Below are 13,118 nucleotides of genomic sequence, written 5' to 3' on the forward strand. Positions count from 1 at the left end.
CTCTGATAGAGATCTGCAAAGCCTTCAATGGAAAAAAAAAATCCAATTTTATAATGCAAATATTTTAGCTATTTAAACATATGCACTTTAGAAATACCACAGTGTTAGTTTAAAAAAGCCAGCTGCTCCTTTCCTCTTGCTCTTAAGGGGAATATTATCCTTGCTTTGGTATGTTGGCAGTTGCTTTAAAAATGTGTAAGGGCTGCCCTGCTGAGACACCACCTGGAATACTGTGTCCAGTTTTGGGCTCCCCAGTTCAAGAGAGACAGAGACCTGCTGGAGAGAATCCAATGGAGAGCCACAGGGATGATTAGGGGACTTGAGCATCTCCCCTATGGAGAGAGTCTGAGAGCCCTGGGGCTGAGAAGGGATTTGATCAATGTCTATCAATATCTGAGGGGTAGGTGTCAAGTGGAGGGGGCCAAGCTCTTTTGTGTGGTGCACAGTAACAAGACAAGGAACAATGGATACAAATTTGAAAATAGAAGATTTCACCTCAACATGAGGAGAAACTTCTTAACAGTGAGGGTGGCAGAGCCCTGGAACAGGCTGCCCAGAGAGGTTGTGGAATCTCCCTCTCTGGAGACTTTCCAAATCCACCCGGATGCATTCCTGTGTGGACTACCCAAGGTGATCCTGCTTTGACAGGGTGGGGTTGTAATCAATGATCTCTGGAGGTCCCTTCCAACCTCTACTGTTCTGTGATTCTGTATCAGCTGAGACTGAGGGAGCTCTGCAGATTTAGGGCTGCTTGCCCATAAGTTATGGTTTGGTGGGAGAGCTGTCATAAGCAAACAGTTCTGTAGCATAAAGTGAGAAAGCAGAGTTTGAATGGGGCAGCAGTATCAAGAGGTCTGTGCTGAGATGAACTCCCTTAGTATAAATATTATAACCTTCAGTGGTATGATTGTGTTAGGGAGTTTGTGGTGTGCTGGGAAGGATGAAAAATATGCAAATTAGGTTATTTTTGGAAGATACAAATAGAAATTATTAAACCACTGACAGTTGATATACCAGAGGGGTGGTGAGATGGCTTTAAAGGCTTCATAAAACACTGTATGTATGTAATGAATCTGCACACATCTTCAGGCAACCGGATCTCAGGTCTCACTCCAGCTGTTTCATTGAATGCACATAAAGCTTCATGTAGCATTAGGGAATATGAAATATGTGTCCTTTAAAGCAGGATGTGTGATCAGCCTGAATCTGCTTTCCAGAGCTGGATATTCCAACTAAAGGGTACCGCTGGAGTCTGACACTGATATATTAGCACGTGTTGGTAACATGCTGGGAACTACCTGTGTGCTGTAACACTGGAAGGCAGTCCATTAGTGCCTGAATTAATGCACTCAGGGACTTTTAATTCTTCACAGAATCTATTTCCATATTTAATTACGGGAAAGTCATAGGAAAAAGTTACAAAGCACCTTCTTCATCCATTTCATTGTCAACAGGAGTGGCGATTAGTAATTCTTCTTCAAGTTATATTGCAGTGCTCACTTAAAATAATGCAGCTCCTTGCTGAGTTTGCTCCAATTAAGCCATATTTTATTTGCTAATGACTTACCAAGTTGACAGTGACCTTGAAGTTGGTATTGTCAACAGTTCTTGGCATAAAGAGCTGGATGATTTAGCGTCATTAAGAGTGCATCAATTTATTCTTCAGTCTTTCTCGGTATTTTTTTAAACAAAAAGCTTTTTAATGCCTTTTTACAGATAAGATACTTTACCTGAATAATGTACAGGTTGGTAAGTTAAGTAACAGTCCATTTATGTTACTTATACACATCTTTAAAATCTGCAGTAAATATGTGACATCACTTTATTTTTTTTTTTTGTTGTTGTAAAAACTGGGTCCTCTTCACAGTTGAGCAGTTTTAATCACCACAAATGCAATGTATTACTGTCACATTTCTGTTGGTCATAAGTCACTTACATAAACACATTTATAAATATTTGGGCTTTGAATTTCACTGTTTCAGAAATTATGCTTTATCATGGTCTAATTTATTTCCACTGTGGAACAGAATAGAATAAACCAGGTTAGAAGAGACCTTCAAGATTGTGTCCAACCTATCATCCAACACCACCCAACCAACTAAACCATGCAACCAAGCACCCTGTCAAGTCTTCTCCTGAACACCTCCAGTGGTGGTGACTCCACCACCTCCTCAGGCAGCCCATTCCAATGGGCAATCACTCTCTCTGTGTAGAACTTCCTCCTGACCTCCAGCCTAAACCTCCCCAGGCGCATCCTGAGACTGTGTCCTCTTGTTCTGGTACTGGTTGGTATTGGACTTGATCCTCGGGGTCTCTTCCAACCTTAGTTAGTTATACTGTGGTTGCCTGGGAGAAGAGACCAACCTCTGCCTGTCTAGAACCTCCCTTCAGGTAGTTGTAGACAGCAATAAGGTCACCCCTGAGCCTCCTCCAGGCTAAGCAACCCCAGCTCCCTCAGCCTCTCCTCATAGGGCTTGTGTTCCAAACCCCTCACCAACTTTGTTGCCCTTCTCTGGACACACTCCAGCAAGTCAACCTCCTTCCTAAACCGAGGGGCCCAGAACTGGACATTACTTGAGGTGTGGCCTAACCAGTGCAGTGTACAGGGGCAGAATGACCTCCGTGTTCCTGCTGGCCACACTGTTCCTGATACAGGCCAGAATGCCATTGGCCCTCCTGGCTGCCTGGGCACACTGTAGGCTCATGTTCAGCCTACCATCAACCAGCATGTTATGTTAGAAAAGGGTTGGAGTGGAATGAAACAGAGCAAAATGTTAATTCTTTACGAATGCTTCTTGTTAATTTCAAATGGAGATGAATAATCAAATTATAGTGCGTGGAAATGTTTAGGATTTCATAGTTACAGAATAGTAATAACAAGAAACACCTGTGCCTTTTAGGCCAGTTTGAGCATTTTAGGGAAACAAGATTTAGCACAAATGAGTGCAGTAATGAACTCAGTCTCATCACTAAAAATGTTCCTGAGCTGCTCAATTTGTTGGGTTTGTCATATTTCTCCTTTTGGAAGTTGAAGTTGCACATCTTCTTTATCCACATTCATGCATAATCACTCTGCCTACTCAAGCATGTTATTTGCTGGGTACTATCATTAGTTCTGTTTCTTAGCATTTTTATGTGAGATCAATACCTGTCTTCAAGAGGTAAAAAAGAACCTTAGAGAGTTTATTAAGAATTAGATCACAGAATCATGGAATTGTTAGGGTTGGAATCATCTTGTTTCAATCCCCCTGCCATGGGCAGGCACACCTCACACTAGATCAGGTTGCTCAGAGGCACATCCAGCCTGGCCTTAAGGATGGGGCTGCTACCACCTCCTTGGGCCACCTGTTCCAGTGTGTTTCATTACCTTCATGGTGAAGAACTTTTCCTAGACACCACTACTTAAAAAAATTCTGTAGTAAGTTCCATGTTCTGATTTGATGCTGATTTAAATAGTGTTATATTTTACTTGTTAAGAGTATAAGCCTATGTGTTGAAAATGTAGCTTACTGCATGCCATTTCCAAAAAAGGTGATCATCCTGTACTCAGCACTGCTGAGGCCACACCTCCAGTAGTGTGTTCAGTTCTGGGCTACTCACTAGATGAAGGAAGTTGAGGTGCTGGAGCGTGTTCAGAGAAGGGCATTGAGGCTGGTGAAGGGCCTGGAGAGTGTGGCATACGAGGAGCATCTGAGGGAGCTGGAGGTGTTCAGTCTGAGGAAGAGTAGGCTGAGGAAAGACCTCATCTCTCTCTACAACAACCTAAAGGGAGGTTGGAGTGAGGAGGGGGCAGCCTCTTCTCCTTGGTGTCAAGCAACAGGATTAGAGGAAATGGTTACAAGCTGTGACAGGGGAAGTTCAGACTGGATGCTAGGAAATATTTCTTCCCAGAGAGGCTTCTCAAACACTGCAATATTCTGCCCAGGGCAGTGCTGGAGTCACCATGCTTGGAAGTGTTTAAGCAGTGTGTGGAGCTGGCGCTTAGGGACATGGTTTAGCTTTGACCCTTCAGAGCTGGGTTGAAAGTTGGACTGGATGATCTTGGGTGTCTTTTCCAACTGGATGTTCTCTGACTCTGTGATCTTCCCTTAAACAGATTTACTTTTGTTTTGCCTTGAAGAACTGAGCTACTATGCCATAAACATTGACTTCAGTGGAGCCATCATCGTGTGCATATACTGTAACTGCAATTACTGTAGCCCATTTCTTTCTTAACTCTATGTTCTCAGTTTCTGCACTATGCCTAATAAAATATCAGACAGGCTTTGGGGCTGATCAGTCAAAAGATTGTGAGGTGCTTGGGATCTTTTGAATATTGAAATGTTGATTAATTGTGTGTGTGTATATATATATATTTATATATGGCTTCCTAGAGAGTAGCAAGCACAGACTTCATTTTGAGATACTCAGTCATCTACATGAATTTGAGTATACCAATTATTATTATATCTTTGTGTTATAAATGCCTTTAGGAGTAACTTTCCAGTTTTGCAATAGGCTAAATAGTGCTGAGCATTCTTTGGTAGATGTTAGAATGTGACTGACTGGATGCTGCATTTCTATAGCAAAGATTTCTTTCACATTATTTTTATCTGGAAGCCTATGCTCATTTGAATTGGCAAGGGATTGGAGTAAATAATTTTCCTTGAAATTGCATAGTGTGACTGGTGTTTTAAAAGTAGAGGCCACATCTATATAGTTCAAAACTTCAGCTTTTTATCAGAAAATCCTCATTCTTCAGTGGTGTTTGAAGTTGTTCACAAACTTAAATACTTCCTTTTTTGAGTCAAGTACGACTCGGCACTCTCATAGCAGGATACAGCTACAAAAAAGCAGCTGCACAGAATGGGAAAATGACTATGTTAGATTTGTTGTTTGTTTCATTTTTTGATTTGGAAACACCTTGTGGAAATACATCCTTTTCATTATGTGGCAGTTTGGCCTGGGTGCCTCCTGCTGCTGCTGCCACATGGGATGCACCTCTGGTGCCCTGGGTGTCCAGCCCAGTGGGTGGGCATGGGAAACTGCCTATTTCATTCCCATAATGTCCTGCTCCCTTTAAATCCATCTGCAAGGTCTCATACTTCCCCTTCCTTCTCTCACTGCTGCTCTGGGAGATGCTACCTATCTAGCAATGGAAGGGGAGTTATCTCAAGGCCTCTTAGGCCTCGCTAGGCTTAATGCCAGGAGGAGAAGGGGAAAGGGTAGTTTCAGATCTGGCCAGCTGAGATTAGCCTAACAGTGGAGGGGGGGAAAAAAAGAGCCCTGGGGGTTTTGGGTGTACCCTCAGGTAGGGAGAAGGGGAGTGCTAGGAGGTTTCTGGGTATGCTATAAGGGACTCTGTATGCTTTGGGATCTCTTTTGTCACTGTGCTTGTAGCTTCTGTAAACCACTCACTGCTTTTCCATTTAAATTTTCCATCACTTCGGCAATCTGTTTGTGTGAGACTCATTTTGTTTCTGCCCCGGTGAGAGGCAAGGGAGGAGGATCTACCTCAACCTGGGACACATTATCACAAGAACAAATAGTATGGTATTAAAAATATTTAATATCTTTAATATACATTTCTAAATGTACTACTCTTGTTCTGCCTAAAGTTCATTTACTTTTCAAGTTGTTGCCCCAGGGGAAAGAAAATAATGTGCTGATGAAGTAATCTCCTATTCAGATGACAGTAATCTCCTATTCAGATGACAGTTTGCACATTTTATTCTCCTACATAGCCTTTATGTTTTTACAGTTTATTGTTAGCAAATGAATCCCATTCTGCTGGACCCACAAACTGATGTCCCTCTGGGTGGGATTCAGCTTTGAGTTCATTTCTTGTTTTCAGCTGCCAGAGAAATTGAGGCTGCTCTCTGTCCAACATTCTCCCTGCTAATAGAGGAAATGTTGAAGATCAGGGAAGTTCCACTCTTGAAGACCCCCCCACACCAGTGTGGTTAGAATGTACAAGGCTTCTCCTGCCATGAGAAAATGCTCTTCCATTAATAATACTATGCTATTCCTTTATTAGTATCATAATAAAATCTAAGTAGTCCCACAAAATTAACCATATAACGAAATTCAGTATGCCAATGCAGATTATAGGCTTCAAAATGAATTAGATTTCTACAGGATCTAATCTGTCACAATTTGAACTGATTTTAAGAGGCATTCTGCACATATCAACAACAAAAAAGTTTGTTGTATCATGCCTTACAGAGCCACTTGATGGTGCTGTCCCCCTTTTACTTTGAAAACTCAGGTTAGCTATCATATTTCCTTAAAATGAGGAAGGAGGAGGAACTGTACAAGCAAGGGAAAGATTTGTGTTTTCTTTTCTTTTTATTTTTCCCCCCTCATAGGAAAAGGTAATGTGTTAAGAAGGACCTGTAAGCCTGGGAATTTTTATTGTAAGAAAGCATACAGTGGATATAGAGATGATATGTACATGGGGGGAAAAAAGGAGTCTGATCTGAGGAAGATATTAACTGATATTGTCAGGATTCTGGAGTTGCTTGTGCACAATGAATGAAAAAGTAGAACTGAGTTGTTTTTCTGAGAAGGGACCGACTTCAATGCTATAATAACTGCATTATAAAATCATGTATGCTTATCCTGGGTGCACATTCTGCAATGATAGAAAAGTAGATTTTTCTTTTTTGTTCTTTCCCCCCCTTTTCCCCCTAAATGCTAGAAAAGATGATTCTAGTGAAGCAGAAGCTGAGTATGGATATGGATAGCCAGTCTTATACCCAGTTTATGTGCCTGGGGATGTTTTCACAGTACAGTCTCACAGTATCACTAAGGTTGGAAGAGACCTCGAGGATCGAGTCCAACCTGTCACCACAGACCTCATGACTAGACCATGGCACCAAGTGCCACATCCAATCTCCTCTTGAACACCTCCAGGGATGGTGACTCCACCACCTCCCTGGGCAGCACATTCCAATGACGAATGACTTGCTCGGTGGAGAACTTTATCCTCACCTCAAGTCTAAACCTCCCCTGGCGCAGCTTGAGACTGTGTCCCCTTGTTCTGGTGCTGGTTGCCTGGGAGAAGAGACCAACCCCTTCTGTGTTCAGTGTTTTGGATTTGTTAGGAATTATGTAAAAATTCTGTGAATTAGGTTGATAGGTTTAGAATTTGAGTGACACTTTACATATATTACATATGTGCTGAACTGGTTGTTTTCTGATCTCTAAAGATACATTCAATCAGTCTCTGGTTTTGATTTTGGTCATTTAAATTATAGAGATTTTTTTCTTTTGGAGTTGGGGGTTTGCACTGAATTTTTCAGGTGAAAGTACCTGTTTTCATACTAACCCACAGAAGTGCTGGTTACAAAGCTTAGGAATTCCAAGAGTTCACTGTTACTTTTCTTTTTCTTGCATGATTTTAACTAGTGCAGTTAACCTTTAATAGTCTAGACTGAATTTCAGATATCTGGGGAGAATTGAGTCAAAGTAGATGTATTCTATCCAGCTTAGAACGTTTCCATCAGCCCTTTATGACTCCTGGCTACTATAGAGATATACTCATGTTGGAAACCAGGATTTTAGGTCCCAGCTTGCAGAAGGGTGGAAGCATGACACAAGCACATAAATGGTGGGCTGACCCTGGCTGGATGCCAGGTGCTTACCCAAAGCTGCTCTATCACACCCCCTCATCAGAGGGGCAGGGGAGAGAAAATAAAATGAAAGGCTCATGAGTTAAAAGACAAGAAGAGATCACTCAGCAATTACTGTCACAGGCAAAACAGACCTGACTTGTGGAAATTAGCTGAATTTATTACCAATCAAATCGCAGTAGGATAATGAGAAATAACCCCAAAATTTGAAACCACCTTCCCCCCTCGCCCCCATCCTCCTTGGGCTTCATTTTATTCCTGCTTTCTCTATCTCCTCCCCTCACAGCAGCACAGGGGGAAGGAGAATCAGTGGTTGCCGCCAGTTCATTGCACATTGTTTTGCTGCTCCTTCCTCCTCAGGAGAAGGACTCCTTACACTTCCCCTGCTCCCTTCCACAGGAGATAGTCTTCCATGAGCTTCTCCAGTGCAAGCTCTTCCTGTGGGTTACAGTTCTTCATGAACTGCTTCATCGTGGTTCCCTTCCACAGGGTCGAGTCCTTCAGGAACAGATGTTTGTTTGAAGTCAAACTGCTAACCAGTACTTTCTTTTCTATGGCAACATCCCTGCATCTCTGGGAGAGAGATCTGTGCTCTGTTGTTTTGGATGACATAAACAGCAGCTCTGTGTAGGAAATAAAATGTGCTGTGTGGAATCACAAGCTGCCTATCTGCTGGATTGCACTGGAGCTGTAAATCTTCAGATCTTGCCTGGCTGATAACTGACGTTACTGCTGTACTATAGTTTTCATCATTCCCCATCTGTGGTGGGTTGAAAATTCCCCCCAACGTTAAATTTGCCAGATCAGCCTAGTTGGACGCAAACAAAGCTGTATTTACAGGCAAAACTACAATCTACAATGGACTGCAATGAATATGTACCAAAAATTGCAGTATTTACAATATTTACAGGTATTTACAATTGATAAGCAGCACAGGAACTCCCCTGGCCAAAAACCAGGGGAGCTAATAGCTTCTCCACCCCTGCCCCCCTACTTTCCCTCTTGGACACAAAGAGACCAGAGAAAAGAGCAGAGGGTTATTGCGTTAGTCTTAGCCAAAACAATGCAGCCAAGGTAAGCAGAAGGTGGCACAGCACCAAGTTAGTATCTCCCAGAGTGAAAAAGCCAAAAGAGAGAGAGAGAAAGTTTACCAAACTAATTCTTATGGTAGATACCCCTCCAATGGGATTGTTTAGAGCTATTATTGTTTTCCTTTTCACACCCAATAGTAATTTCTTAACATTCTACCACTTTCTGTTCAAGATCTGTGGAGGCATTTTAAAGGCATAGCCTAAAACTGCCACACCATCACAATGTTGTTTGTTTCACGACTGCTAACTGCAGAGAACAGTGAGACTGAAGGGGCTGAGATCATGTGTGTGAGGCACTGAGGTGAAAACCTGCTTGGAGGCCTTTGCAATGTAACAAAACTAGACCACTGAGGGGTGTGTGTTGTAAATATGGTACAACTAGTAACAAATATTCCTACATGTAAGATTTGCTACAAGAGTGTAAGTAATGTTTACTTTTTGCCTGCTAGCTGTCATGTATTTTAGCTGTTCTTTGTAGATAGGGCAAAAATGTGGCCAAGAAATTGGGAAATTCTTGAACTTCAGGGGTATTTTTACTTTTCTTTCATTATATTAGGATGTTACTTATTTTGGCCTGAAATAGAAAGGAATAAATTTTAGTAATTTACCTGTAAAAATGCTGTACAATGGCCAGAACCTGAGCAGTGTATCATAACCCAGTAAATAACAGTATGCCAGGAGATTTACACCTCCCCCCCCCCGCCCCTCCTCCCCCTTTTCCAAAATGCTTTTTCTTTAGAATTAGTTTGTTATATTTTTCAGCTTTATCTGTATCTGGCCAATACATCACACTGGTCCAGTGTGAGGTGTCCCTGCCCATGGCAGAGGGGGGTTGGATCTGGATGATCTTTGAGGTCCCTCCCTCCCAACTCTGACAATTCTGTGATTAATTTTTTTCAGTCTTATGTTTTCAGCCTTTCTGTTTGCAGCAGTTGGGCTCATTTGATCTTGCTGAGCTTTTATACTTCATAAAGGCTTTCACACATGCAGACATTTCTGCTTGTTCCACTGTAAACCTAATCCTTGCAGTTATAAATTTTGCTATGGTTTCAGAGCAGTGAACACGTTTTTAAAGGTTTATTTTACTGAAAGCCAATTTACTTCAAACCTGATGGCTTGTAAAAAAGTATGATATACTTTCAGTAACATGATGGAGCTTTTGGCTCATCCTGGCTGGTCTTCTGCCACACTTGATAGCATTTTTGCACATTAGAATGTGCTTTGAGGAGAGTGTTCTTGAATATCAATTGGCTCAGCATACCTGAGCCCCTTGGCCATTCAGAGCTTTGCCCTATGGGATGCAGTAAAGCAGATTTCTATGCAAGTCAAAGCTAGGAGAGGTTCTTTGCCAGACTTGTTACTGATGAAAAAGGACAAATTCTTTGGGGGTGTGAAGGTCAAAAGCCATGGTAGAATTTAAGATCCTGATAGAAGTGTGCAAGGCAATTAGTAACATGTATCCTTATTTAACTAATCCTTAATTTAGCCTCTTCTCTTGACTTCAAATGTGCCTTTGTCAGGAAGGATGTAAGGAAGAAGTTTTTCCTAGTTCAGTGTGTAAGGGGAGGGCATCGCATTTGTGTTTGTAATTCCCTCTAGATGTGCTCATTAAGATCCTGTACACCATGTATTTCTACTACTGTACAAGTGCTCATGAAGGAACTAGGAAACAGGAGTGTTGCTTCCTTCTGTGTCTTACGAGTATAAATGATTGGCTCTTCGGTTTTATAAACAGCCATGAAAAAGACTTTGGATTCAGGTTCTGCATCCTCTTCTCAAATGTTAAGTGAAATGGGAAGTTACTATGAAGTCTCTTTCGGTGACTTTGCTGGCTTAAAAAAGCAATATCACAGTACATTAGAGGTTGGAAGGAACCTCGAGAGATTGAGTCCAAACCTCCCCCGTCAAAGCAGGATCACTTAGGGTAGTCTGCGCATGAATGCTTTCAGCTGGGTTTTGAATGTGTCCAGAGAAGGAGACTCTACAACCTCTCTGGGCAGCCTGTTCCAGGGCTCTGTCACCCTCACTGTAAAGAAGTTTCTGTTCATGTTGAAGTGGAACCTTCTGTGTTTAAGTTTGCATCCATTGTTCCTTGTCTTTTCTGTGGTGCACAGAAATAAGAGCTTGGCCCTCTCCACTTGACACCCACCCCTCAGATATTTGTAGACATTGATCTGATCCCTGCTCAGCCTTTTCTCAAGACTAAATGACCCCTAGGGCTCTCTGTCTCTCCTCACAGGGGAGATGCTCAAGTCGCTAATCATCCTCATGGCTCTCCATTGGATTATCTCCAGCAGGTCTCTGTCTTTCTTGGATTGGGGAGGCCAAAACTGGACACAGTATTCCAGGTGGTGTCTCCCCAGGGCAGAGTAGAGGGGGAGAAGAACCTCCCTAGATCTGCTGGACACACTTTTCTTGATGCACCCCAGGATATCAATATGATCACTGTGCTGCAGGATGTCAGTTATATTAGCTAGAAGCATGTAATTCTGGCCTGTAAATTCCAAGCCTATGACTGCAGAGTATTCGCAGTTCTCATCCGTGTGATTCTGACCTTAAATGCCTGATTCACTTATCACTGGTGGAGGCCTTTTGTTTTATGCAATATTAGTTTAAGGACTGGTGTTTCCACCTGAAGAGATGGGTTTCTACATATACTTCAGAGGTCTGGATCTGTAAAGCTTTTGAATAAAGTTAAATATAAAGACTACTTATCTCTGTATACTTAATAATCATCTGAGAAGGTCATGAGTTTTCATACTATAGATCTAAGTTCCTTACATGATCACAGGATGTTAGGGGTTGTAAGGGACCGCCAAAGATCATCAAGTCCAACCCCCCTTCCAGAACAAGATCTCAGAAACTAGCATGGGTCAGGCAGGAATGCATCCAGATGGGTCTGGATAGTCTCCAGAGGAGGAGACTCCACAACATCTCTGGGCAGCCTATTCCAGTGCTCTGTGAGCCTCACAGTGAAGAAGTTCCTCCTCCTGTTGAGGTGGAACCTCCTGTGCTGTAGTTGATATTCATTGCCCCTTGTCCTATCACAGGGTGCAGTTGAGCAGAACCTGTCCCCTCCCTCTTGACACCCAGCCCTCAGATATTTATATAAGTTGATTAAATCCCCTTTCAGTCTTCTCCTCTCCAGAATAAACAGCCCATGGTCTCAGCCTCTCCTCATAAGGCAGTGCTCAGTTCCCTCAATCATCCTGGTAGCTCTCCATTGGACTCTCTTGAGCAGATCCCTGTCCCTCTTGAAATGGGGAGCTCAGAACTGGATGAAATATTCCAGGTGAGGCCTCTCTAGGGCACAGTAGAAGGGGAGGACAACCTATCCTGGGGAATTTTAAAAATAAACTTCAGCATGTGCTATCTGTAGCCTGCTTGATCTTACTTTGTTGTGCAAGCAGCTATCATAGTTTAAGTCCTTCCCAGTTTCATGGCCAGAGCTTTTGGAATGTCATTTGAAGTGGTCATAAAACCTATTTGTGTACTCTAATTTGAAGTGTTCTTTTTAATTGTTTTGTTTTCCTAAAATTAATCCTCAGGGGGCTCTCCAAAGAGTTGTTGGTACCAAAAGTGTTTGCAAAGGTTATGATATAGATAGGTCTATTTTGGCTAATTTCAGTAAGTTTCCTAATTAGAGCTTCATCACTCACTTGAAGCTTTGTTTTCCATGTGTTAGGGCAACATAACCTGAAAACTCTGGGTTGTCTTTTCTCTATGCTTTGTATTTTTCTGTTCCCATTGAGTGGTTGCTAGAGTCATCCTGTGATAACTACTACATGTTTTTGCCATTATTGAAACATGATTTGTGCTGCTTCCATGGGTTTACAGAATAATTGTACAGTACTGTGAAACCCCCTCCCATTAGTAAGTCATCCAGGCTTTCTGTTACTGCAAACAGCAGCTGTTTGTAATAGGAAACAGGCTTTCACTAGGTGTATTTAGATAAGCATTTGAAAATGAAGACTCACAAATGTTTCCCTTAACTTTCTAAAGGGAAACTGTGCTGCATTTTGAAAACATCAACAACAGGAAAGAAGGCAAGGGGGGGTGGGAATAGCCCTCTTCATTCTACAGCACTGTGGAGTAATAGAATTACATGGGGTGAAAAAAGGAGGTAACAGCACCGAAGTGCCTGTTCCTCTGATCTGAAAACTAATTTAAACCTGGATTTCAGGTGTAAGGCTTTTATTTGCAGGATGACAAATACACTGCAATTTATATTGAAAATGAAAGAAAACTAGTTTAAGAATGAGAATTCAGGACCTTTCCTCCCCCTTTCCCACTCTCCTGCTTCACTGTAAATCCTGTGAAATAGTTTAATAGCATAAGCTGTATGCTCTTTGTGGAAATTGGGAAGCTGTTTTCGCACACTTCTGGCACGGGATGTCAAAGTTGGAATCAAATG

The sequence above is a fragment of the Dryobates pubescens genome, chromosome 1 (genome assembly GCF_014839835.1).
Source record: "Dryobates pubescens isolate bDryPub1 chromosome 1, bDryPub1.pri, whole genome shotgun sequence".
NCBI lineage: Eukaryota > Metazoa > Chordata > Aves > Piciformes > Picidae > Dryobates > Dryobates pubescens.